General features: G+C 49.8%; 2 long non-coding RNA genes across 8 annotated transcripts; one reads left to right on the forward strand and one right to left on the reverse strand.

Annotated features, from left to right (window-relative positions):
• Positions 1-812: 812 nt before the first annotated feature.
• Gm40321 lies at positions 813-24,499 on the reverse strand. 6 transcript variants are annotated; one of them, XR_868507.3, is made up of 5 exons: positions 24,391-24,499; positions 23,965-24,068; positions 18,697-18,793; positions 15,569-15,614; positions 813-2,234 (listed from the first exon to the last, which is right to left on the reverse strand). It is a non-coding gene; the product is annotated as a predicted gene, 40321 (long non-coding RNA). The 6 variants fall into 6 exon arrangements; XR_868506.3 differs by having other exon boundaries at positions 18,697-18,805; XR_001784959.2 differs by having other exon boundaries at positions 18,697-18,805; positions 24,362-24,499.
• Positions 24,370-26,544, forward strand: Gm32529. 2 transcript variants are annotated; one of them, XR_868509.3, is made up of 3 exons: positions 24,370-25,131; positions 25,832-26,114; positions 26,198-26,544. It is a non-coding gene; the product is annotated as a predicted gene, 32529 (long non-coding RNA). The 2 variants fall into 2 exon arrangements; XR_377060.1 differs by lacking the exon at positions 24,370-25,131 and adding an exon at positions 25,554-25,710.
• The last annotated feature ends 880 nt before the right edge of the window (positions 26,545-27,424 follow it).

The raw sequence follows: 27,424 nt of genomic DNA on the forward strand, positions 1-27,424 counted from the left end.
AACCAGCTGGAGACCCAATGTGGAGAAAATCAGAGGTCATGGGTTTATTTTTCCCTTCTCTCTGTCAATCAGCAAAACTAACAGGAGCTCTCACCGTCCCTCTGCTTTGGGCACTGAGTCCTGCCTGCCGCTCTCCACGGGGAAGACCAGGTCGCTCAATCAGCAGGATGGCCAGTGTCCGAGTCACAGCACCAATGTTATGATCCTGACTGTCGCATGGCTTCAGAAGGACCACGCCAAACCAAACAGTTCCACGTGAGGTTTATTGAGAGGGGTGGGGGCAAGGTGGAGGTAGAAAGAGAAGGAGGGAAGAGAGAGAGAGATGGGGGGGGGACTTTCTTTATAGATGGGTGATGACATAATCACAGGTCAAGGTGGGAGGTGAGCCAAGTGGATTCTGGGATTATGGTGGCTGTTGCCTTGGCAACAGGTGTGCAGATCCCGCCTAAGTGATGTCACAGGTTTCGGATACCAACAGCCAGGTAAAGGTTTGGGGACTCCCAGGGCAGAAACTTGGTGAGAGCTGGGGACTGGGATATAGCTCAGTGACAGTGTGTTGGCCTGGTACTGCCTGAGAGCCTGGCCGTGAGTAAACACGTAATCCTGAACGGAGGCGACAGCTCTGTGGGTAAAGGGTCTTCTCATCAGGCTTAATGGCCTGATTTCAGTCCTTTGGGCGTACATGGTAGAAGGAGAGAATTGACCCCCTGCAGGTTGTTCTCTGACCTTTAGTGAACTCTCTCTCTCTCTCTCTCTCTCTCTCTCTCTCTCTCTCTCTCTCTCTCACACACACACACACACACACACACACACACACACACACAAATAAATATATAACCAATCTATCATAGGTCTTACCATTGTTCAGAGGCAGCACAGATAAGTCCCATCTCATCTGGGCCCCTCCATCTCCATGACCCCAGCCTAGGGATGCAGTGACAGACAGGGAGCTGGGGCTCTCTGGGGACATCAACTTGGAAGAAAGGAAGGGACAAGGCAGGAATAGCTGTGGACTGCTACCCTCTGGGGCCTGTAGGTTTTCTGCTCTAACTCTCTGGCGTCGGGAGGGCTTGAGACTGTTTCAAATTATCTGTGAATAAATTTCCCTTTGGATTGTCAGGCTGCAGCAGAAGTAGAAGAAGTCTCTAGAGCCAGCTCAGCCCTCCAAGAAAATGGCTGCCAGAAGCTGGGGACTTGGCTCCGGCCTTCATGTTCACAGCCAAGACCTCTGCTTCGCCATCTGAAATGAGGGTCTAATAGCAACCAGGTTGGCCAAGAGGGACCCAAACAGCATCTCCCACACACACTCTAGGCCCAAACAGACATCTCTTCCTCACAGGAAGAGCCCTAAAAATGACCTCTCTAACATGGCAGGCCACATCCTGCAGTGAAGAGGGGGGAGGCTCCCTCCCCCGGAGCAAAAACACATTCTTGAAAAAGATTTACCACAGGAAATGGAGGTAAATTGCAGAAGGCTGTCTTGTGTTCACGGCAAACCTCAAAGAAATATGATCTTAAAATGAGACAAAAATTAGTCGTGGAGGCTTCGGGCTGAGGTGAGAAGATAGGTTGATGGGAGGGGGGGGTACCATGCTCCAGCACAAAGGATCTTGGGAGCTTAGAAAGACCTTCAAGAGATGAAGACAGAGGCCCAAAGGGAAACTAGCATCCAAGATACAGGAAACAGGACAGAGCTGGGGAAGCTCAAATTGTGATGCAGGTTGTAGGAGGAGCCTATTGTGTGTTGGCCCAGAATCAAACATCTGCTCAGCCACACTCAAAGGCTGTCTGTGGCTTTGTCTTCCTTGGGGTCTGAAACACTGGCTCCATCTTGGCCTCTCTGGTGTCAGTCTTAGTGAATGTAATGATTGGTCTTGGTTGTCCCCTTGTCGTAAGGCTGGGTCATCAGTCTTGTGAGAGGGGGCATTTCTCGGAGAAGATTGACAGATGGAGAAAAGACGTTCTCAATATTTCGAACAGGCTAGTGCCCGGGTAAGGAAGGAGTCAGAGAAAAACAGTGCACACTTGTCCAAGCTACTCTCTGAAACATCTGTCTGTGGCTGCAGCCATTGTCCACTGACCTCAGACTCCAGCTTCCTGGGCACATTAAGGTAGACTTGGTAGCAGTGACCCTCCAGGGAACTTCAGGCCTTCAGTGCCGGACTAAGACTGCGTGGACTGAGCAACCGCTGGTACCTCAGTCTTTCTAGGATGAAGACAGGAAGTCAGAGCACCTGGAACATAAAAAAACAGCTAGTCAGAGCAGAGAGAAATGTGTGCATATAGCCAGCTTTCTATACTCTTACACGGTCAGAGAGCCAAACCTAGGGAATAGTGCTGCCCACAGAGGGCTGAGACTTATATTGACAGTTAAATCTAACCATCACAGTGTTTCTCTCTCTCTCTGTCTGTCTGTCTGTCTGTCTGTCTCTCTCTCTCTCTCTCTCTCTCTCTCTCTCTCTCACACACACACACACACACATATTTTTTATTAGCTCTCTTCTTTTAGAGAACCCTATCTACTTCAGTAGAGACATCCAGCCATGGTGGCTCTTTGGAGCTCAGTCATGGGGTACCCAAGCAGCTCTAGAGGGCTCTATGGAAGACCATGTGGCAGAGTCTCCATTGTTAGAAAGAGGGGCAGAAGGGAGGAAGGGCTTTTCATTATCTTACCTGTACTGTTGCCTGTAACCACACCTTCTCCTCATTAACAGAGAAGAAAGAGAAAAGATTTGCCGGGGGTGGGGGTGGGGGTGGGGGGAGAGCAGCCATGTTGTTGATTCAACCAGTCTGGCTTATGTCTGTCTCTGAGTTTGTCATCATGAAAGATTAGATTTGGTTTTGTTTTGTTTTTCCATTTCCACGAGTTCGTGTGGTACGTGTGTGTATGTGTGTGTATGTTTTACCCATGTGTGGGCATACAAGTGTGGGGTTGCACGTATACATGGACTTGACACAGATATGAGTTACACTGAACCCGAGCCTTGCTATTTGTATATCTGTTCCTGTGAATGTCCTGCAGTCTACCTGCAAATGAGGTTCTTGAAGCCCTCACGGCTGTCTGACACACACAGAGTTGTGGAGTCCTAGTCTCCTAAAGTACACATCTTTAGGACATGATGCCACACAGGGCAATGGATCTCCTTGCTGCCCCGAGCTTTGAACAAGTACCCCTTTCACCAGTGTCTGGTGTGATGCTTTCTTCGGGTTTTGTGCTCTCAGATAGGATTGTGCTGACTAGAATGGTCTCAGGCAGGATGTGTGTATGGTTAGGGACTCTGTAAGCAGGAGCCTTGCAGCCCTTGACTATGAACGCTGAGTGAACATGTCATTCAGACATGGGGAGTCTGAACAGAGACACACATCAAAGCTGCCTGGGCAGACTGTGCATGCTGGCTCTAAAATGCTTAGGACCCTAACTCAGTCTTTTGAATGCTTAATTTACATGTCATGTGTACAATGAGATGTGTGTAGGGACGTAAGGGTCATTTCTGTGTCGTCTGGAATGTTCTTACTCCCTGAAAGTATTTATTTACTCAACCGTTTAATAACTGTGCAAAGCGGGGTTCCATGGTGTGGAATTTTTCCATTTGAGGTGTTATGTTACTGCTCAGAAAGGTGTGGGTTTTAGCAAGATGCGGTGGTGCTCACCTGGAATCTCAGCATTTGGGAAGCAGAGGCAGGAGGATCAGGAGAGGTCAAGGCCAGCCTGGACTACACAATGAGACTGCTTCAAAGAAAGAAAGAGAAAGAAAGAAAGAAAGAAAGAAAGAGAGAGAGAGAGAGAGAGAGAGAGAGAAGGAAGGAAGGAAGGAAGGAAGGAAGGAAGGAAGGAAGGAAGGAAGGAGAAAGAGAAACGAAAACAATAACAACAATAACAACAACAAATGTTTGGGACATTTAGGTTTTGAATGTTGTGACCAGAAATGCTCAGGTCAAATATGTTAAAAATCATTTTTATTTGTTTGCACATACACGCTATGGCATGTGTGCGCATGTGCAGTCAAAGGGCAGCTTAAGGAGGTTGGCTAACTCTCACTGCTTCCCCTACCTATATTTGATGACAAGAACGAGGTGAGCTAGGCCTGTAGCTTAGGGGGAGAGGTCTTGCCAAAGCCATGCTAGGCCCCGAGTTCAATCCCTCACCCTGCAAAAGTGAGCAAAATAGATCCTGGGAAACAAAGTGTATGCCCTGGGTAATCGGTTCCCATGGTGACCGGGGCACTGCTGATGAATCAGCCAGAGTGGATGCCCTGTGAGTCACTTCTGCAGCTTCTCCTTTGCCCTGACTTTCTGCCCAGAGCCCAGTTTGGGATCACAGGCATGTTAGGTCCATGTAGTCAGGCCACCGAGGGCATGTTAGGTCCCCATTGTCAGGTCACTGTAAAGATCCTTGCCCAATGGGTGCCCAGATCACCAAGCCAAAGCTGTCAGAGTTCAGAGGAATGATGAGTTAGCATATAGAAGAGACTGGAGTATTCCCCGGCTGAGTTCTATAGGTTTTCCTGGAGTAGGGTATCACGTGTTGTCTACTCCAAGACTACCTGACATATTGTTCCCCTTGGACAGGCCCAAGAAGCTGAGGCTTCCTTCCGGGGTGGGGTTCACGCCTAAATCAGCCCCTCCTCCCCTCCCCCCACCCTATCCTCTTATACCTACATCCCGCTTCCTCTCTGGCCCTAGTCTCCTTCATTTGGGGGAACATCAGTGGTGCCGCGTGGCTTATCATTCTCAGTTTGGCTAGCTGGGAAGTATAGAGGGGGGCAGCAGCTTGGAGCTGACTAGGGAAATGCCACACTACTAGATCCTTTGGTCAGCCTGGCTAGGCTTCTCTGCATGGTCAGCCTGTGCAGAGCTACAGTGTTCTTAGCAAGGAAGAAGGGACAGAATCACATCCATCATTAAATCTGGGGAGATTGTATGGCAGGACAGAAAAGGATCGGGAGAGAGAGGAGGGATGAACGTTGGGAGCCTGTGGCTTCCTCTGCATGGGAGTGGAGCAACTTTTACCTTAGAGCCATGCATGCATGTGTATGTACATACATACTGACCACATCGTTTGGTAGATTATGGATTGAGGGCCGCATTCTGAACCTAAGAAAGCTGGATTCTTTTTATTAATGTGCATTTGTGTTGTGCCTGCATGAATGTCTGTGTGAGGTGTCAGATCCCCTGGAACTTCAACTACAGACAAGTAAGCTGTCATGTAAGTGCTGGGAATTGAACCTAGGCCCTCTGGAAGAGCAGCCAGTGCTCTAAAACTCTGAGCCATCTCTCCAGCCCGAGACCTGGATCCTTTGCATCAGGAACGATAAGTGGTAGGGAGCACGACTTTGCTAACTGATTCACTGCTGGGGCTGACTCACTGGAGAGGTGAGCTTCCCAGAGCCTAGGTCCTAAGAGAACCCAGAGTGGCTGTGTCAACCTTCATGGCTGACCTGTGTTCCCTTTGGCTAATATGTGACCCAGAGGTGACCTCAGAGGTGTGATGCTTGTCTGCCCAGACCCAACTAAAGCCCTTTGGAGGCTTCTGTCCCTTGGAGGACAGAAAGGAGGAGGAAAGATGTGGAGCATATCAGCATGGGTACCTGGAAAATGGTGAAGAGCACCGAAGGGCTGCTGTGTTTGTGTCTGGTGTCAAAGTGGTTGAGAACAGACCACAGAATAGTGAGGGCTGGAGCATCCAGCTACAACCGCATTTCTGCTTTTCTCTGAGTTTGAAGTTTTACATAGAAAATGTCTTTTTCAATACATGCTTTTGTGGACAAATTTTAAAGATTTGATTTTAATTTTAATTGTATTTTTTAATTGTATGTGTGTGTATGTCTGTGGTGGTTATGTGCACATGTGAGTGCAGTTCCCCATGGAGACCAGCAGAGGGCATCAGATTTCCCCGGTGCAGAAGTTGCATATAGCTGTGAGCTGCCTTGGTGTTGGGATCTGAACTCGGGTCCCCTGGAAAAGCAGCCGTTGCTCTTTTAGCTGCTGAGCCATCTCTTCAGCCCTGGAAAATTATGTCATAAAATATTTACAACAACAGAACAACAGCAATGAAAAGTGTGTTTTTAGGGGACCAGTGAGCTGTCTCAGTGGGTGGAGCTTTGCCTTCAAGACTGACAAATTGAGTTCTATTTCTGGGAGCCACATGGCAGAAGAGAGAGATGACTTCTGTGAGTTTTCCTATTTCCACATGTGTGCTGTGGGACACACATGAGCATGTATGTATATACACACACACACATACACACTAAATAACTGTAATTTAAAAACCAATTTAAAAGATGCTTTTAGAAGAAAATACTTTCTTTAAAAAAAATCTAGTTTCTTACATGAAGACATCAGCTCTTCAGGTTTTCTTAGAAAACAGCAAGTACAGAGATCCTTTCAAATCCTCAGCCTGGCACTGAGTAGGACTGTATGCTGGCCAGTGCAGGGTCCTGGGACCCCTGACCCTAAGCATTTCTTACAAAACATGTCCAAGACCTTTGATCCTCTTAAGCTGGACTATTGATAACCTTGAAGAGACAGCAGTCTTCCTTCTCAGGGACTATAGGTATCTCCTCCATTTTACAGATGGAGCACTGAGGCCCAAGGGGAGTCTGTCCCCCAGACAGACAGGCATGGCCTTAGGTCTGCGGCAGTTGAACGGGTGGCTACAGGACTGGGCCATGTTTCCTGGGCCTCTCTCTCAGTTGGTGATCTCCTGTGTTTGACTTTGGCACAGAGATTCTTTTGCAGAGTAGACATAGGGTTTCCCTCCGAGCCGTCAGCTCTCTTCTCTTGAAAGCAGCAAGATTCTCCAAAGTTTTGACGTGTTACTGCACTGTCATGGGATGGAGCTGCAGACACACATCCCAGAGGGTGCTGGCATGCTGGGCTTGTGTGCAAAGAACTACTCATTAACACAGTCTACCGGGGACCGAGTGGCACTCAGAACGGCGTGGGTCCTACCTGCCGTCTCCTGCCCCTCTGCGTGATACATATCCAATAAATGCCATTTGATACCTCTCCTGGCGCCTAGTGCTGAGCCCTGTAAACAACAGGCTTTCCTTAAATATTTACTGAAGGAACAAATCTGGCTGCAGTGCCTGATGGAGCAGGAAAAACCCAGTTGGAGAGCCTCGGACACCACCGTGGAAATGCACTGTACAAATCTGTGACCATCTGTCAGGCACTCTGAAGGACCAGAAAAAAAAGCCATCAGCTTTCCTAAAATAGCAGCAGGATTTCCTGGAGTGGGCAGGGCCGGCGCCGGCTAGAGCTGAAAAATGGGATCAGTGGGCGGTCCTGCACTAGGGACGGGAGATGGCTCTGCCAGGAGCCCAGATGCCATCCGTGTGGCTAGGTGACAGCTTCTGGGGGTCAAGGAGAGGACAGGGGAGAACTGAGAGGATCCTCTGTCCAAGATGCTGCAGGCAGGAGGAGATCCTGACACTCATCTCCCAAGTCTTTCACCACATCTGCTTGTCTCTTTCCTGTGCACCACTGGGAGACATGCTCTGGTCACTAGTCAGCTGGATTGGAGTCCAGGCTCCCACATAGCCTCCATATGTGGCTCTGGACACTTTATCTGCCTCAGTTTCTTTATCTGTAGAATGGGGATAAGAAGAACATTTTCTAGAGAGGGCTGTGAAGACGGTGGAGACAACCGAGAAAGGTTAAAAAAAATAATAATTGTCAGGTGCAAAGGCACACATTTGTCATCCCAGCACTTGAGAGGTTGAGGCAGGAGGATTGACATGAGTTCCAGGCCAGTCCTTTGAGACTCTTCTTGAAAATAAAAGCAGTACTAATTTGATGCCCAGATATGTATAGACACTTACCACAAAGCCTGATGACTTAAATTTAGTTCCCAGAGACCACACATAGTGGAAGGAGAGAATTGGCTCCTATGGGTTGTCTTCTGGTGTGGGCGTGCCCACACACACACACACACACGCACACACACACACACACACACACACACACACGTGCATGCACCTGTTGTAATTTTAAAAATACACAAACTGTAATTTTAAAAGTGAAAACAAGAAAAGACAGCATCAGTGGTTCTCAGCCATCCTTTAATACAGTCCCTCATACGGTGATCTCCAAGCCTAAAAGTATTTTCGTTGCTTCTTCATAACTGTAACTGCTACGGTTATGAATCATTATGTAAATATCCAATGTGCAGGATATCTGATATGCAAACCCTGTGAACGAGTCCTTTGACCCCGCCCTCCAAAGGGGGTCTCAACCCACATATTGAGAACTGCTGATTTACATAGTGTCTGTTTGGCAAGTGTGGGCTGTTTTACACTCATACCCAAATAAGGTGTGTTCCTCCCCATGCCCAGTGGCCCCGTACCCACCAGCATCTCTTGCCGCTTGGGACGCAGCTACCCACACCCTTGTCTACCTGCAGTCAGGGCCTGCTAACCAACCATATCTAGGAGTATGCATGCAGTACCCTCCATGTGGGGTTCCTTCCACAACCCCTGGTAGATGGTGGGAAGACAGAGCCCTGTATGTACTGTGTCCCCTGGCATAGCCTACAGTGTGTCACACTTCTGGTTTTCTTTCTTTCTTTCTTTCTTTCTTTCTTTCTTTCTTTCTTTCTTTTTTTTTTTTTTTTTTTTTTTTTTTTTTTTTTTTTTTTTTTTTTTTTTTTGGTTTTTTGAGACAGGGTTTCTCTGTGTAGCCCTGGCTGTCCTGGAATTCACTTTGTAGACCAGGCTGGCCTCGAACTCAGAATTCTGCCTTCCTCTGCCTCCTGAGTGCTGGGATTAAAGGCGTGAGCCACTACAGCCCAGCTCTTACGTGTTTCTAAGTAAAACTGGGTTCATCACAACACCCCAACAACCAGCCCATATTCAGGGGTGATTCTGGGCTGAGAGGGCTGAGGTGGCTTCACTTTTGGGTCTGACAGTGACCACTGCTGCCTGGGGCCCCTGTGTGGTTTGGTGTCTAACCTGAAGGTCTTCGTTAGGCCTTCATTGCTGTGACGTATGCCAGCATCAGACAACTTCAGGTAAGATTTAGTCTTGCCCATGGTCTCAGGGCTTTGGGTCCCCAGTCAGCTGGTTCCATTGCTGTGGGCCTGAGGTGACTGCAGACAGCCTTCGAGGAATTTGGGGACCAGAGCCGCTCACCTCGTGGTGGGTGGGAAGCAGAGAGGCAGGCAGGAGGGACAGGACAACATATAGTCCTCAAGGACCTTCCCCCAGGGACCTGCTCCCTCCAGCAAGGTCCCACTTCTCTGTGATTCTACCTCCTGAAGAAGATCGGAGGAAGGACGGACATGGCACCTCTCCTTAGGAACCCAGTTTCCCCAGTTAGTGTAAACCATGAGATATAACCCTAGTCCTCACGTGGCAGTCCTTTGTGATCTGCCCTGGCCCACAACTCTGGAGCCCACACTTGCCCTGGCCTAACCAACCAGGACTGCAAGAGACCCACAGTTCTCTCCTTGCACTGCTCGGGGCCAGTGTGACAGCAGCCAGGCTGAGCTCCCTCAGAGGGCACGCCCCTCTCCATTCAGCTTTGTACCCTCCCTGTTCAGTCACCCAACCCGTGGGACATCTGGGACATTTACTTACGAATTCTTCCCACAGTATATGGCCATGAGCTCGCTGTCAAAAACATAGACAGACACCATTGTGTGTTTTCCCTAATGTCATAACAATGAAATCATAAGATACTTCAGTTCTGTGAGCTGCAATTTACCAAATTGTCTCCCGTGAGAGATGGCTGAGGCAAACCTCGGTTCTTTTACTCTGATCCTAACTGTTGTTATTAGCTCTCAGATCATACTGTATAGCCAGCCACATAGTAAATTAATAAATCCATCCATCCATCCATCTCTCTATCTGTGCAGGTTACAGGATTGTGCAAAGAGTTAACGAAGCCACAGTAGAATTCATGTGGTTTCAAAGTCACAGGAAAGGCAGATGCCCAAGGCTTATCCATGTGCGAAGAGTCCATGTGGGAATAAGAGGAGGAACTGTCCTGATATCTGCAGGAGGTGCCAGTACAGAGTCAAACTGCAGGGTATAGGCTGAGCTGAGTCCCACGGTCAAGTCGAGATGTAGGACCATGGTGGATATAGAGTCCAAGAGTCCCCAACAGATAAATGGGCAGATGGATGGATGTCAGTTAACTTAGGGCCAAGCTGAGTGTAATCCTCCTGAGGTGGTCAGGAGTTCTCCACCTGTGGGACCAAGCACTAGGTGATCAGAGGACAGGCACCAGGGTAGTCACTATCACAGTGTTCAGTGCTCTCCTCTTGTGGGGTCCAGTTGAAGGGGTTGTACTCCGTCCTCCATCCGGGTGTCCGATAAGTTCTCAGGCTTAAATTTCCTGCTATGATTTTTTTTAATTGCCCACCTGTCTATATGGCCTATTTATTTTGATAATTTTAGAGGGCAGAGCCCTTCCTGACTTCCAGAATCCACCACTCAGTAGTCTGTGAGCCGTGGGTGGTGCCGGACAGTTGACTCATTCATGAGTCTACCGAGGAAGAGAGTCCGTCTCCGACCTCAGAATGGAGTCAAATACTGCTTGTGAGATGGAATCTGGCCTTAGAGCCACTACATTACCCAGCTTGGACTGAAGAAAAGGCACACAGCCTGACTTCCAACAATGCCCCTCCCTTCCTGGCTGCGGAGCTCCGGGCTCTCCCAGCAGTTCTGGAGGCTCGCTGATACCTGCCCGGCTTCCAGGGCTGCAGACAACAGCCCCTTCATGTTGCTCCTGAGCAAACACAGCCAACCTGGCTTGCTCAGCCTCAGAGAGGTGAGAGCGTTTTCTGTTTGCTGCTCCCAGTGGGCAACCGGGTTGGGAAAGAGCACAAAGGACCCAGTGTCCAGCTCCAAATGCCAGCGCATGCGCAGCCTCTTCCTCTGGACTGCTTTATCAGCTGCATGCAGCTCCAGCCTTGTTTTCTCAGGTGTGGGGTAAACCCGTGGCCTCGATGCCGAGGAGCCCGCGGCCCAGTCTGAAAGAGCATCAGCACAGACGGAGCTTGTCATGGGAGCCCAGGGGCAGACTAGACAGGCCAGCCTCCAAACACCACAAAGCGCCTTCTCTCTCTCCTCCATCAAAGAGCCTGGGCGAGGAGGGGCCCGGTCAAGCTTCAAGATGTCAAGAGTGAGCTGGCAGGATATGGTGGCTCCTGCTGCCAGGCAGGGAACACACAGGAACAGTGGTGTGGGGATGGGCACAGGCTCTGGGACCTGGTCCAGAGGAGGGAGGGGGACACTGAGCCTGCAGGCTGGGTGGGCCAGAGAGAGAGGTGAGGGGGCTGTAGGGAAATAGAAACTAGGCAGGATCATCCACCCTCCCATCAATCCATTCATACATTTATCCATCTGTCTGTCTGTCTGTCTGTCTGTCTGTCTATCCATACACACACACACACACACACACACACACATTATATATATATATATATATATATATATATATATATATATATATATATATATATATATCGTCCATCCACCCCTTACCCACCTGTCCATCCATCTGTCCTTTTAATTCTTCCATACATCCATTTATCCATTGTCTTTCTGTCCATTCATCCATCTGTCCAATCATCCATCCAGCCAGTCAGTCATCTAACCATTCATCCATCCACCTATCTGTCTATCCATCCATCCATCAATCTATCTTCTATCTATCTATCATTCTTTCTATCTATCATTTTTGGTTTTTCAAAACAGGGCTTTTGTGTGTGTCCCTGGCTTTCCTGGAACTTACTCTGTAGCCCAGGTTAGCCTTAAACTCAGAGATCTGCTTGCCTCTGAGTCCTGATTGCTGGGATTAGAATCATTGCGCCACCACCCCACCCAGTATATAGGTTCACATAGGTGAGGGAAGGACAAGTAAGTTTTTATTGACAAAAATCCAAAATATAGCAACTGGGCACAATGCTTCATACAGGCCTCCCAGCAAGAATAATGGAATTCTCCTTTTTATGTATTGAATCGGGTTTTTTTTTGGGGGGGGAGAGGGGTGTGCACACCACAGCTGTGGATGTCAGAAGACAACTTAGAAGGGTTGAGTTCTCCTTTCACAGTATGGGTCCTGGGGATTGAACTCTCATCGTCAGGCTTGGCCCCAAGAATCTTTACCCACTGAGCCTTCTCACCGGCCCAAGAATGACATTCTCTGGGAGGATTGTGGGAATGAAACTGGGCTGAGCTATAGTTCAAAGTCTCTGTCTTCAGCCTGACCCAGTGGAATCCGACATTCACGTCAACTCTGCCCTAGGTCCACAGACCTCACGAGGCAGGATTAGGACAGATCATGTGAGCCACTGTCTGCACCCTCTCATTCATAGCTCTCTCCACCCTGTGTTACCTGGGGAGCATCAGATTGAGAGGGCAGTGGCTTTGTACTTGGGATGTAATTGGGAACTCTCAAGTAAACAGTAAGGCCAAATCAATATGTTGAGGATTCTTCGGCAGCCATGTTGGCTGTGTGTGTGCATGAGCGCATGCACGCGTGCGTGTGCACAGTAGTGTCTGCAAGGCACCACCACCACCACAGGAGAGTGGCAGGGTTGCAGGGACCTTTGAAGAACAGATTTAGGGTTCAGAGTGATGGTTCCAAAGTACTGAAGCCACCAAAGTGTGGCTGTGAAGTTTAAAGGTACAGAGGTGGGTGGCCTGGATAGTGACAAGATCCTATATGGGACTTAGAATCGTGGTAGCAGATGGGATCAAGCAGTCTGGGAACCGTGGCCTCCAAGCAAGAGGTGGCAGCATGTACTCCAGTACATGCCAGTGTGGGGTGGGATGGCATGAAGCAGGGTGGCACAGGGAGGAGGTTGGGCACTCCCCAAGCCTGGCCTGGCTTTCCTGCTGCTGACTGATGTAGCCAGTGACCAGGATAGCATTACCTTCCATGTGTCTGTGCTGGGCTCTTGTGGGAAAGGTCCCCAGGCAGGCACCTGGCCCCGTTCTTTACTTCTGCCCAGACGTCACCTGTGGCCTGACATGTGCCGCACACTTTAACCTCTTCCCTCCTGCTCCAATTTTTCTCACTTGCTTTGAATGTTGTCTCCATCTGACCGGATGTCACGAGGACAACGTAAGGCTGAACTCCTCACTCCTGGGAATCGTTGTCCATTTCCTTCTGGCCCAGTGGCTGGTACCTGCTGATCCAGCCTCAGCCGGGTGAATGACAGGTGTCTCTGATCACCTGTCTCCCATCAGAGGTACCCAGTATGTTTTTGTTTTTGTTTTTTTTAATTTTTTTTTTTTTAGCTGCTCTTGCATATAAGTCCCTTCATCCTATTTTCCCCTTGTGACCTCCCCAGGGACATTTTGCTCAGCCCCATTCCGTGGCTCACTTCCCATCCGGCTGCACCGTGCACGCATCAGGATGCCAGGAAATGCCTGTGGGTGTCCAATATCATACCCCTGAAACGGTGCCCAGTGCCCAGCAGATGCACAAGTATTTTCTGGAAGCTTCTACTGAGTGGCCTGTACCATCAACCTGCTTCCCCATAAACACCAAGACTCCATTCCCTGCCACAGGACACACAAGTCTGTGTTCACAGCCTTGGGTCAACACTGGGCAGGCCCTGGCATTTCCCCGATTCCAAAACCATGGTTGGTTTGAAAGTGGGGGGAGAGCTGAGGGCAGGGAGGTACCCTGCTGGCCACAAGGCTGTTTTCACGGCTTCTCACGTAGCATCAAGAGCCTGCCAGCCGGATCCACACTGCAGCCTTGTTCCCTTCAGGCCTCGGCATGAACCCGCCCAGGGGCCTGGCTCGCCTCTCCTGCTGGCACTGGGCAAATCTGTGCTTGCTTTCCGTCCCAAAGCAGCTTTGTGGGAAGGGTGTGTGGATGTTGGGGGTGGGCTGGTGTAGCCCCGATATCCCAGAGGAGTCATGCCCCTGAGCAGAATGTTGGCACAGGAAGCAGCTGTGGCCTGATGTGAGAACTGGAGTAGAGGCTGGCAACGTGAGAAGCTCTTGGGAGCTTTTGCCGTGTACGATAGCATCCCAGCCTAGCTCGAGGGACTGATTGGTGGGCTGAGGCCAGCTCTCCTCAGTCTATGGCTGCCTAAGGCTCTCCCTCGCTGGGATGTTCTCGGAGGACTCTGATTCCGGAACCCTCTGGAGCTGATGTTGGATGGCCAGTGGGAATGTGGACTCCTTCCAAGATGGTGGCTCACCTTTAGGAGCAAGCCATCGGGTGAATCACAGACAGCCGTGTCCTACGGTCCCCTGGAAACTGTAATACTTCTGGAAAACAGGGACCACTTCAGGACATTGCTGTAAACAATGACTTTATTTCTTTTTGCTTTCTTCATTTTTTTTTAATTTGTCTGTTTTTTGTTTGTTTGTTTGTTTGTTTGTTTTGTTTTGTTTTTTCGAGACAGGGTTTCTCTGTGTAGCCCTGGCTGTCCTGGAACTCACTCTGTAAACCAGGCTGGCCTCGAACTCAGAAATCTGCCTGCCTCTGCCTCCCAAGTGCTGGGATTAAAGGCGTGCACCACCACTGCCCCGCATGTTCTTGTTTTTTTAAGACAGGGTCTCACTATGTAATCCTGGTTGGCCTGGAACTTGCTATGTAGACCAGGTTGGCCTCGAACTGACAGAGATCCACCTGCCTCTGCCTCCAGAGTGCTGAGACTAAAGGTGTGCGCCACCATGCCTAGAGGCAGCAACTTTGTAATAAGACCCTGGAAGTCTAGGCAGGACAAGTATAAATGGACAGGCTGGATTATGTCATAGGAACTGCACAGCGAAGAAAGCACTGGGTGGAGAGAAGACGTGAACTGTAGAGCTAGAGAATGTGTGGAGAGGGAGCATATATGTACCCGTGTGTACCCATGTACACCTGTGTGTGGATATATGTGGAGCTAAGAGGACAATGGAATTCAGTGTGTCACGCTTGGCAGCAAGCCCCTTTCTCTGTCAAGCCATGTTGCCAGCCCCTGCGTTCTTCATTATTTGTTGTGGTGGTGTTGTTTTGGGACTGGATCTTGCTAGGCAGCTATGCAGGCCCCTGCTGAACATCAGATAAAAATAAGAAGTGCAGGTGCTGGAGAGATGGCTCAGTGGTTAAGAGCATTGAGTACTCTTCTAGAGAACCAGAGTTCAATTCCCAGCACCCATGTGGCAGCTCACAGCTGTCTGCAACTCCTATTCCAGGGGCTCTGCCACCCTCACACAGACAAAGCACCAATGTACATTTGACAATTAATTAATTAACTTTAAAATTAATTAAAAAAAGAAGTGCAGTGAGGGAGGGGAACTTGGCTGGCGCTCATACCTTAAGAGATTTAAATTTTTAAGACTTTTTTTTACAGGCCATTTAAATACTGGAGGATATACCACTGGGCACCTACAGTGGGTAAGCTTTGGCAAAGGTGCACACACACCTCCATAACCAGCAGCCCCAGGGATCACAGCCCCATAAGACATCACAGCCTCACAGCCTAGGTGATGAGCCCTTGGCCTCACCATCTGTACTGGGGTATCAGATTCCAACCCATTTCCTCCACCTTCTTAGCTTGACATTTTAAACATGACCTACCCATATTACCTCCTGTCCTCCCCAGGATTCCTACCTTGGTCTTCTTCAGGGCTGAATAGTATTCCTTTTTGGCTTTGCCCCTGCCAAGAGATAGTTTGCTTCAAGCACTGCAAGAACATTCATCAGACAGAAAGAAAAACACGGGGCGGGGGGCGGGGCGGGGGACCTGTTTTCAGAGGGCTGGGGCCTCAATCTGAGTTCCAAGATCATGGAAAGACACTCTTAGCCTGGCGCAAGGCCATTGTAACCCACAGGCTGGATGCCTGCAATGGACACAGGTAGTAGCATGGCTATTTGAACCAAAGCTGGCCCATTTTTTTAGAAGCATTTGAAGTTGTGGGTTTTGTTGTTGTTGTTGTTTTTAAAATCTTCATGAATGTCATCTTCTTGAGCAGTAACAGCTTGGCAGCTCTAAATGACTTTCTGATCTATGAAAGCTGTCATCATGCCTTCTGGGGAAGCTGTTTGAGCGGCCCTGTCACCTGCCTCAGATGTGATGCTGCTGAACACACGGTCACCATGGGCAACCCCAGTTATTTACTATAAAGCCTAAATTTAGAGAAATAATTTGCTTCCCAACCGCAGGGTCCATATCTCAACCACACACCAGCCACAGGTGACCAGTGACTGCCACACTGGGCAGCATCCACGTGGACTGAGCCCATCACCATGGAGACTCACTTCCTGTGACTGAGTTTCCCTGATGCTTGGTCTTTCTATTCCTCAAGAACCTTCTGTTAAGAGTAGATTAATGCACTTGGCATCCTAGGCACCAGGTACCCACCATTCCTGACCCCTAAGAATGTTTTACATCCAACCATAGTTATATCATCCGAGACACCGGAAGCCGCCTCTCTGTGGGAAGTGGGCTAGCCTCCCGCTTCTCAGCCTCCTGCTCCATCTGGGTAACAAATGCCCTTCCCAGCAACAAATGACTCAAGGGCTTGACTAAGCCAGCTGCAAGCTGATCAAAGCTAAGCCAAAGGCCATGGGAATTGCTTTGAAGTAGGACCACAGCACCAGAATGGAATCCTCTTGCAGTGCAAAAAGGTCCCCGGTGCCCTGAGCGAGTCCAGGAGAGCGATGTCAAAGGGTCAGCGTGTCACCAGCTTCCTTCTCTTGTTTGTTTGACTCCCTGGAGTTCTGTCTGCTGTGAGATGAGGCCCTGGGGGACCTTGTGTGCTGGCTGCTGTCAAAAGGAGGGGGGTGTTGCTTTCCCTGCAGTTTGGGGACATCTGGCTCCCTGCTGAACCCAGTGCCAGCACAAAGGGCAAGAGGAGATTGTTGGCACTCTTATTCCAGTGATCTCTGAGAAAGAGAAGCCCTATAATATCTTAGCTGAATATGTTCACCACGTCAGGCCAGCTGCCACACAATATAGGAGTCCAAGAATATGGGACATCGGGGTCTTGAGACATTACAAGGTACAAGGTCATGACCCCCAGGTCATCCTGTGAGCCCACCCTGGCTCCAGTCCCTATTGCTTCTGGAGCTTGGATCCACCCAACCCCAATGCAGCCAGCATGGCCGTGGGAGTGAGCTGGGTGTCAGCCTCGGAGCACATGGTCAGTGAGAGGCTGGGACCAGCAAGATTCCTGAGATGGGATCTAGGACAGATTCCGCAGTGGATGTCTGAGCTGTTTCTGTTTCTCGCTGGCAGCATCACGACACTGAGTCTTTCTTTACCGACTGGGACTTGTGAGGAAACCAGAATTCTATGGTGGGTCAGCTGAACAGAACACCCGAGAAAAGGTCTCCAAACACACAACGCACTCCTTATGGTGCTAGGACCAAAAGTCACAGGCGGCTCTCCTCTGCTGGGCCCCTGCCCTTGCTGGGTGGTCACATTCAGCAGGTGACCAGAAGGGGCAGCGTAGGATTCCCTCATCTGGCCTCTCTCCCTCTACCCTGTAACTGTCATCAGAACCTTTTAGAGTGTGTACTGGATGCAAGGGGTGTCACCTTGTACCCTGGCTCTGGAAACTTCCCAGTGAACCTACAAATTCATGGCAGGCTGCCCTGGGCTCGGTTAATGGCACACGGAGAGGAAGATGATGGCCCCTGCAATGGGGAAAGTGACAGCCACCAGCCCACAGAGGCTTCTCAAGCTGTCAGCAGTCGGTTTGGTATTGCTGGGTCCCCTCTCCTTTAGAAAGCACAGGTGTCACTCTTCCCAGGGCAAGGACAGCTATCACTCAGGGAGGAGTAACATGGTCTCCATATGAGCACAAAGTTGCAATGTCAGCTTTGGGAGAGTAATTAGCAAGCTTGCAGATACCGCTGTTTTTCTTTCTGGCCCCCCGAGTTAATTATCAGAAATGAACCACGAGTCTGTTTTCCTTTGGGTCTGCTTGCCTTTACAAGCTGGGGGCTCAGGGACCTGTGGTGTCCAGGCCTTGCACACATACAGTGTGCAGCCCAGATGAATAAAGTCTTTATCCACAGTTTCCAACTCTTTCCCAAAGTGAGACTTTATGATAGCTTACCAAAGAAAAAGAACACCTATAAATAATAAAATAAAAAGATGTGTGTAACAGAGATGCCAGGTCCAGGGGGGAAAGGGTGTATCTCCAGGCCTGCCCTCAGGAGTAACAGAGTATAACGGTACAGCCCTGCGCTTCCTGGTACCCAGGGTTCCCTCCAAATTCTGGGATTCAAGGCTTGATCCACCATGCCTGCCTAATGATTTTCTTTTCTTCTTTTTTTTTCTTTTTTTTTTTTAGAATGATTTAAGTTATATGTGTATGTGTATCTGTGTGGATATGAGCATGTGAGTGCAGTGCCAATAGTGGCCAGAAGAGGGTGTCAGGTCCACTGACACTTGAGTTTCAGGCAGTTGTGAGCTGTGTGGAGTTGGGTGCTAGAAACTGAACTCAGGTACACTGGGAAGAGCAGCCGGTGCCCTTAGCCACCAGGCCAGCCCTGCTCATTCTTTAAGCCAATGCTCAGATATCCCTTTGCTGGAAAGACCATCTCTGGCCACCTTGCTCCTATGCCATCACCTCTGGTTATATAGCTCTGTTTTGTAGCAGGTGTCACCCCACAGTCCCCTTGCTTGGTGTCTAATTCCCCTGCTCAGGAGAACAAGGCATAGACCTTAAGCGTGTCCCACAGTGCTTTGGCACCGCCACATCAATATCATAAACTTTGTGACTGGCTTACCGTGAGTGGCAGAGATATTCAGCCATCTCCAGATGCCAGGGATATAGGCTGTAGCCAAGGTCACCATCAACAGTCATGGATGTTGTGTGCTGCATACCTGCAAAAGGCACTGTCACATTTTCAGGTCAGTGAGAGACCTGAAAACCATGGTGGATGAAGCCTGAGGTACACACCTGAGCCTTACACACATACAGGTGTGCACATGCATGCATACCTCCACATACATAGGTGCACACACACATACACACCACACAAGTTTTTTAAAATGCAGTGCAAAAACAGAATCTCAAGCCGGGCATGGTGGGGCACACCTTTAATCCCAGCACTTGGGAGGCAGAGGCAGGCAGATTTCTGAGTTCGAGGCCAGCCTGGTCTACAAAGTGAGTTCCAGGACAGCCAGGGCTATACAGAGAAACCCTGTCTCGAGAACCCCCCCCCAAAAAAGGATAGAATCTCAGCCCCACACCACCATGATTTGGCTGGGGTGGCAAGCCATCAGCTCTGCCTACCTTCCTGGCCAGTCCCAAGAGCACCTTGGTCTAAATGCAGAACCTGGCACTGGTTCCCAAAGCCAGCTGGATCCACAGGACTGAACGAAGCTCACAGCCCTGCTGTGGCTCTAGTATCCCCACCTCCTGACACAGTGCCCTCCGTCCTTAGCTTGCTGGCCCTGTCAGGTCTCCTCTTGAGCCCCAGGAGACAACCTAACATAAAGGTAAGGATGGCATCTCCTTCCCTCAGTCCCTCAAGAACATAGGCAGTTTGTAGAAGAGCTACCTAGAACTGAGTTCTGGGGCCTTGCCTCAAGGCCACAGGGGAAGGTATTCACAGTCCATAAAAGTGCCCGGAGACATCCCATTACCTGTGTTATTCTTGGACTGAGGTTCCATCTTGAAGTCAATTACGCTGCAGGGGATTCAGATGGTGAGGGGTGTGGCGCACGCAGCAGCATAAGGCTGGGGACCCTCAGGATGCATAAGTCCCATCTCACGGGGGTCGGGGGAGGTACAGTGGATGGCTGTCTTCTGTCTGAGCTCCCACCCAGAGGATGGGAGGAGGTGACCAGGTGACAAAGTCAAGAAATGACATTCCAGACACACATGCATGGGCAAAGGCCCCACAGCAGGAGCTGGCAAGGAGGAGGGCTACGGTGGCTGGCATAGAGGTGACAGGTGTAGGGAGGTAGACGAGGCCCCAGACCAGTCAGGCTGTGTTCTAAAAGGAGAATTCTGCTTTATCCCATAAACCAACTGGAAATCACAGACGATGGCTGGTGAGGCCAGGACTTTGGCTGGAGTGTATGGGGTTAAAGATGCCTTGGGCAACCCTCTGTCTGTGTATCTAGCTACAATCTGCAAAACTTACCATCTAAATGACAAATGAAACCCACACTGTATGACACACACATCTGCAAAGGAAAAATGTAGATTGGTGTCTTCCACTGGAAGAAAAAATAATGTGTGTGCATGTATGTTGAGGTCAGACACTGATGCTTGGTGTCTTCCTCAATCACTCGACAATTTAATTTTTTGAGGTCCAGTCTCTCACTGAACCTGGAGCTCACAGATTTGACTAGACTAGCTGGCCTGGAAGCCCCAGGGTTCTTTCTGTCGCTGCCTCTCCAGCCCTAGGGAGGCTAGCATGCACACACACACACACACACACACACACACACACACACACACACACACAGGGTAGTTTGGGTAGTACTTAATCAGTTAGTTGCCAAATAAAACCCATATGGGGGTGAGTAATGCCATATCTAGGGTGGTCCCTGCCACCTTAGGGCAAGATAATTAGAAGGAGAAAGCCAACTAGACCCCAAGGGTCTCTCAGGATTTAAATATTTTATTTCTGTATCATTCTGAGGAGGGACATGTCATCAGGTAGCCTGCGTATGTCTCAGGTGTCTAAAATAGTCTATACATTCCGGAAAGGATATACCAGGAAGCCCAAGGGAGACTACAGAGTGCCAGGCCAGCTGTGGAAGATAGATGTCTTTCCTTATTGGGCTCAGCTTGGACCACCTCATTCTTTGAACACTTTGCCTGTGGCAATGACCCCAGGCTGCTGCCACCAGCCTGTCCCAGCCAGAGTCAAGGGTCAAGAAAGCCTGCTGTGACAAGCCAGGCTCTGATCTAATTGGAAGCTGTGGCCCGCAGTGCAATTTCACATTCTTACCTGGGTGAGAGGGTACAAGGGGACAGTCAAGCAAAGCTGGAGGCCCAAGTTGGTTTGCTTTTATGTTACAAGGTATGGGGGCTTGCTGGTTCTCATTTTGCAATGGGGGCTTGCTCAACTTCCTTGGGCTGCCAAGTGAGAACACGGCTCTGGATTGTGGTTCCCTGAGGTTGGACCATTTGGTTCCCAGTCCCTGGGGTTATCATGCACCTTTCTACTCAGAAGACCTCAGAGGGCATCTGAGAGAGGCAGGCTCTGGGGGGGGGGTCTCCTCTGAGAGAGGCAGGCTCTGGGTGGAGTCTCCTTGACCTTTTTCAGAGCCCTCTGCTAGGGTGCACACTATAATATCCCCATTTGACACTTTTTCTTTTCTTCTTCTTTTTATTAGTTTGGTTTTGTTTTTAGAAACAGGGCTTCTCCACATAGTCCTAGCTATCTTGGAGCTCACTCTATAGATCAGGGAAATCTGCCTGCCTCTGCCTCTGCCTCTGCCTCCCCAGGGCTGGGACTAAACACTACCACCTGGCTTTTATCTCTCTTTTCTTATCTCTCTGTTTTCTGGTTGTGAGCCTAGCCTTTAACTGCTGAGCCATCTCTCCAGCCCATCTCTCTGTTTTCTATGACCAAAGGCCACAATCCACAAGTACACACCACCAAGAGCTGGAGCACGTTACCTCTGCCCCCTCATTAGAACACTGCCTCCTCTAGTATTTCCTATAGTTGGGCCCCTACAGGCAGCCTTCTTCATTCAGCTCCTTGCATGTGGCATGATGAGTCATGTGTGTCCTTGTGTGTGTCACAGGTCTATTAATGAGCCCTGCTGATCAATCTTCCATGGAAGGACATGCTGCAGTCTGCTAGTCTACTCACCAGTTGATGGACAGTTGGGCTGGTTATAAAAAGATGGCATAATGTCATCAATCATGGCCTGAAGGTATTTGCACAGAGTCCCCTTCCATGGCTTCTGCCTGTCACTCACAGAGTCACTGTTACACTTCTGTTTAATCAGAGGTTCCAGCCTGGCTGTTTCTCAATGGTCTTCCCTCTGGCAATCCCGTAAGTCATGTTTGAGAGTTCCAGTAGCTCTGAATCTTTGTCAAAAAATGTTGTCCTTTTTTTTTTTTTTTAAACATTAGCCTTTAAATGGGGTATTAGGGCCTGTGTTAGGCTCTTGTCTCATTGCTACAACCAAACAGTTGAAAAAAACATCTGAAGAAGGAAGGGTTTGTTTAGCTCACAGTTCTAAGAAACACAGTCATCATTGAGGAGAAGGCATGGCCACAGGAGCATAAGGCCCTGGTCAAATTGTATCCACAGTCAGGAAGCAGAGAGATGGATGCTGGTGCTTAGCTCACTGTCTCCTTTTTATTCAGTCCAGGATTCCAGCCCATTGGTTGGGACCACCCTCATTCAGGGTGCATCTTCCCTCTTGAGTTAACACAATCTGCAAACATCCTCACGGATGTCACCAGAGGTTTGTTTCCATAGTGATTCTAAATCCCACCAAGTTGCCAATCAAGATGAGCTAGTCACTGGTCTCTCCTGTGGCTTTAGGCTTCCTGCCCTTGCTGTGTAACTGCAGCATCTCCCTCTCTAACTCTGGGCTTGTCATTGTGATGGCTCAGCTTCAAGCCAGGTCCCAAGAAGTCTGCCTACATTCAAGTGTCTTCTGAACCCTTTCTGGGCTGGGGAAACTGTCAAATCACCCCAGTTGTGTCATCAGTACCAAACTAGACTAGCCAACAAGCATGTGGACCAGCCAAGACTGATCCACAGTGCTGCCAACTATCTCCAAATTAAAAGAACATGAATTCCAATGGGCGAATGACTGAGGCTCTGGGGATGCTTGTTACTCGGCTTGACTGAGAAACAGATAGCTGATACAGTTCATTAGAAGACTGAAGCTGGGAGATAGGTTTTATCTACTAGATCCTCTTCTAGGCTTTTTCAGGAACTCAGAATTGCCCACTATACAGATGAGCAAACCAAGGCTCAGAGAGGGCTAACCACTAACTCTAGAGCACACAGCAGAAGTTAGAAATGATAGTTGTGACTCTGGACCCTGGACAGGTGCAGAAGCCTGGGGCTTCCTTTCTTCATTTGACAGGTGGTGATCGGGCACCTACCATGTACCAGGATTAACGAAGTACTCAGGACAGAGTGGTGGCTCAGAGCCACACATGACCTTTTTCTCATGCAGTGTGGAGTTTGGACCAGGATGACCATTTGTCAAAGGCTTCACCCTGGCATGAATGGCACACAGGCAAGTTTCTTGACATAGTGAGACTGTGAGCGGTGGACCTGGCCTGGAGGAGCAGGGTCCTGGGTTGGCTCTGGTCCTTGCTGCCTCAGCTCTCCCATGTGGTTTTCTGTTTCTCACCCAACTCCTTCCCTAAGCCCTATCACCAAGAGGTTCAGAGCATGTGTATCCACAAAGTTATTCTTACACACATGGACACAGCAACAGCCATGTCTGTGTAGACATCTGTGTATGCAAGTACACGTGCAAGCATGTACGTGTGTGTGTGTGTGTGTGTGTGTGTGTGTGTGTGTGTGTGTGTGTGCAGCCCCACAGTCTCTCTGACAACACAGACTCCTCCCATCATACAAGGCTCATTCTCAATTGTTTCTTTTTCTTGTTTTTATTTTACATGTACAAGTGTTTTACCTGCGTGGATGTATGTGTATCATGTGCATGCAGTAACCACAGAGGCCAGAAGAGGGCACTGACTCCTCTAGCACTAGAGTTGCACATGGTTGTGAGCCACCCGTGGGTGCCGAGACTCAAACCTGGAAGAGCAGCCACTTCTCTTAATCTCTGAGCCATTTCTCTCCAGCCCCTCCATCATTTATTGATGTTCCTTAGATTCACTTCTTGTGGTCCTGCTGGAACCCAAGCTGTTCTCGTGAGAACGTTAAGTGCCATGAACAAATGAGCTGGTACAGCCTCTGTGCTTCACCCCGCACCTTTGCTCTGGCACTGAGATCTAGCCACTGGGAGGGAGAGGCACCACCATCTCACAAGTGCCAGGGCGCCATGTGAGCTCGCAGTGATCCCGTTCCCGTGTATGTGTTGTGTTGACTTACTGTTTAGTGTTCACCAGAAGTAGGTCACGAGATGAGGTGGAACAGGAAAGGTGATGGCTTGATGCACTCCAGGGACATGTGCAGGGGACAGGACAGCCAGCCAGCTGTGGAGACAGCATCAGTCAGCAGGTCACCATGTGGCCAGTGACTGGATCCCCAGCCCATGAGCTGTGTCTCTCAGCCATGTGCAGGGCTGCCCCTGGGAGGCAGGTATGAGCCCTCTGCAGCTGTGAGCAGAGCATCAGCCTCCATATACAGAGGACGTCACCTACCCAAGATGCCTCCTGCCCCGGGAGGTTTCAGACTTGGGAGGTTATTTTGCAGTACCTGTACTGCTTTGGTGAGACACCTATCTGCAGGTTTTCCTGGGACAGATTGGCACTTTCAATTCACCCACCTTGTTTGGACTCCGCCCTGGTCTATTACCTCCAATGTGGTGGGTGGGCCTTGGCTGGACCCTGGCTGTTCATAGGATGCTGGTCCTCCTTCCTCAGCGTCCTGGCCTCCACTGTCCCTGGGAAGCACAGACGGGGTGGAGGGCTCAGTCATAGAGGTGGCACTGCCACCATGCGGGACAGCGTCCAGTATGTCACACAGACCTTTCATAATGGCTCAGGTGCCAGGTGGATGGCACACACCATCCTCCCTGGGAGGCCCCCAGCAGGGTTTCATTCACTCCACAGTCTGGGATTAGGTGTTTTCCCGGGGTCCCCAGCCTGCTAAGGTTCTTAGAGTTTGGGATGCTGCTCTTCCCAGTGAACAGGGAAGAGTCCTCATGAGTGGGACTGGTAAGGGCAGTAGGGAGCGAATGATGGTTCAGTCGCTTGCTTGGGAGGCTGAGGCAGGGCAGTTACAAGTTGGAAGCCAGAGTGAGACCCTGTCTCAAAATAAGAAGGAAAAGGGGGTCGGGGGTTGATGCGTGGATGAGACCCTAGGTCCCATAGTAGGACTTCAGTAATGTTGTGAGTTGTCCACCAGAGAAGAGATGCGGACACTCTTATGCTAATAGAAAGTCCTCACTGGCTACACTGGATGCTGGGGCCCCAGTGTAGCTCTGAGCCTCTCTTAGGGTAAGCTTTGTAAGTACAAAAACCAGATCCTGGGTTGACACACCTCAGCTAACTAGAAAGGTTAGCAGAAGCACAACCGCAGAACCTCAAAAGCAAGGTTAGTATGGTCAGGGACTTTCCTAGAACCATGGGCTTTGATGAAGTAGACCTTCGCTCTGGTTCGGTACGTGTGGATGCCTCCACGATGGCCTTCACCCTGCCTTGGGCCGGCAGCTTACTATTCAGAGCTAAATCATGTGTTTGTCAATAAATCTTTATTGATACACAGCAATGCCCACTGCTTCAAGGACAGTGGGAGCCACAACGTGTTCTCCCACCCTGCACAGATCAAGCACGCTGAGCCAGGGCTAGGTGTGCAGTGAGGGGTGCTAAAGGTGAAAGTGGGGTGCTCACAGTCAATGCTTTAGGAATCTGGAGACCCTACCTAGGCCCTGATGGGCGTGGCTCATAGACCACAGGACACCCCAAACCTTCAGTTTTCCTCCCCTCCCCTCCCCTTCCCTTCCTGCCTCCTCCTTTGGAGCAAAGGAAAGAAGATGGGGCCTGCACACTAGGCACAAGTCCTGTCATGGAGCCCCATCCCCTAGCCCCATCACAGGTATGGCAGTCGCCTGTCACAGACAATCTTGGTGCCCTTGAGCTGGAGTCACACTGGGATGTCCCACACCTGTTAAAGGTACACTGATTTTAGAGGGTTCCTATGAAAAATGAATATATATATATATATATATATATATATATATATATAATATCAGATGACTAGGCTGAATAAAATCTATGATTATCTATGATTACAGGTAATCCCACCTGTTTCTTCTCCCCACCATCATTGCTATGGCTACTAGAAAAAGAAAAATGTCACCTGCACACATCACCCCATCTGTGGCTCAAACCCTGTGTCTACCACTAAGTCAATGACACCAGATGACACCAGAGCCTCCATTTTCAATCCTGCTGTTGGGCAGCATGTGAGGTCGGCAACCAAGTCTCCCGACCTCTGGGAACCTCTCCAAATCCCTCCTGGGTTCAATACGGGACTATGTTGAACAGCGCAGAGCCATGTCTCCTAACACATGCTGGGTAAGCAAATGAGCTATCACTGTCACCTCTGTCCCCTGAGCTGTCTCCTACACTGAATCCTCTTCCCTTTCCGTTTTTTTAAGGTCCATCTCTTGTTACCCTCTCCTCTCCAGTGTCTCTGTAAATACCTCCAGGGATGCCCGGATGGCCCTGATTCTGAGCAGGGACCATCATCTCTCCTGTGCTCCAGTTACCCTGCCAGCGACCTGTGTGTCCTCATCCCTACTCCAGCCATCGTTCTTCTTGGCGGTCACAGGAGAAGCCCTTCTTCCCACACCCTGGATCCCCCTCCAGTGTCTCAACTATTCCTGCACTGGCACCATCTTAGCCCCTTTCAGACCAAAAGTGAAGCAAGCCTTGTGGCATCCCTTTGAGTCCCTTTGGAAGAGTATAAGGGGACCCCCTAAAACAGTTAAATTATCTCTAGGTATTACCATTGTCCTGGATATGCAGTGTATCAGAGAGAGCCAGCCAGTCCCCATCTGGCTGGGATCTGCCCCTGCTACCGAAGGCTAGAGATGCCGTGAGGGACAGAATCCATCCCCAGAGAGCAGAAACAGCAGGGCTGCCAGCTCCTATCTTTTTTTTTTTTTTTTTTTTCAGGACACACGAGCTGAGCCATAAACAGCTCTCTGGGACCCAAATTAAAAGGTCCTTTATTGGGGGAACAGACACAAGCAAATGCCAGGCTCCAAGGGGAATGAGCAAACAGAGCAGTTCCAATGTCTACAGTCCACACATCAGGACCGTGAGCCAAGCCCACTGGCATGCGCTCATGAAAAAGGAAGAAGGTCTCCAACCAGATCAGCATGTCCAGTCTCCAGGACTAAGGTCCTAGACCCCTAGAAAGGAGGGTGAACACCCCACCTCCCAGCCAAGAAGTGCAGCAGAAGCCTCAAGCAGGGGCGGGGGGTGGGGGGGCAGAGTACATCCCCTGCTGGATCTGACACTCATGTGGGACCCAAAACAAGTTGGCATACTGTCCTTTTCTCTGTCCCCTGCCAAGGGCACCTGGTTCTTAGCTCCATGCCCAGTGACCTGACGATGACAGGTGTCATCAAAGCCCAAAGAGATGTGTGACAGTATTGTGCAGCCAACTGTGTCTGCAGCCTCTTTTCTGCAGCACTGAGCCCAGACAATGTCTTGTGTCTCCCTCCAACTGCGCGGGAGCCACCTAGCAGCACGCACACCGAAGTTAATTGGGGCTCAGACCGACGGATCCCCAAGAGCGACAGAGACACGGAAGATAAAGGCCTGTCACCACATGTTATCATACTGGCCACAGCAGGTCACAAAAACAAGCCCCATCC

The sequence above is a fragment of the Mus musculus genome, chromosome 5, assembly GCF_000001635.26.
Source record: "Mus musculus strain C57BL/6J chromosome 5, GRCm38.p6 C57BL/6J".
In the NCBI taxonomy this organism is placed as follows: domain Eukaryota; kingdom Metazoa; phylum Chordata; class Mammalia; order Rodentia; family Muridae; genus Mus; species Mus musculus.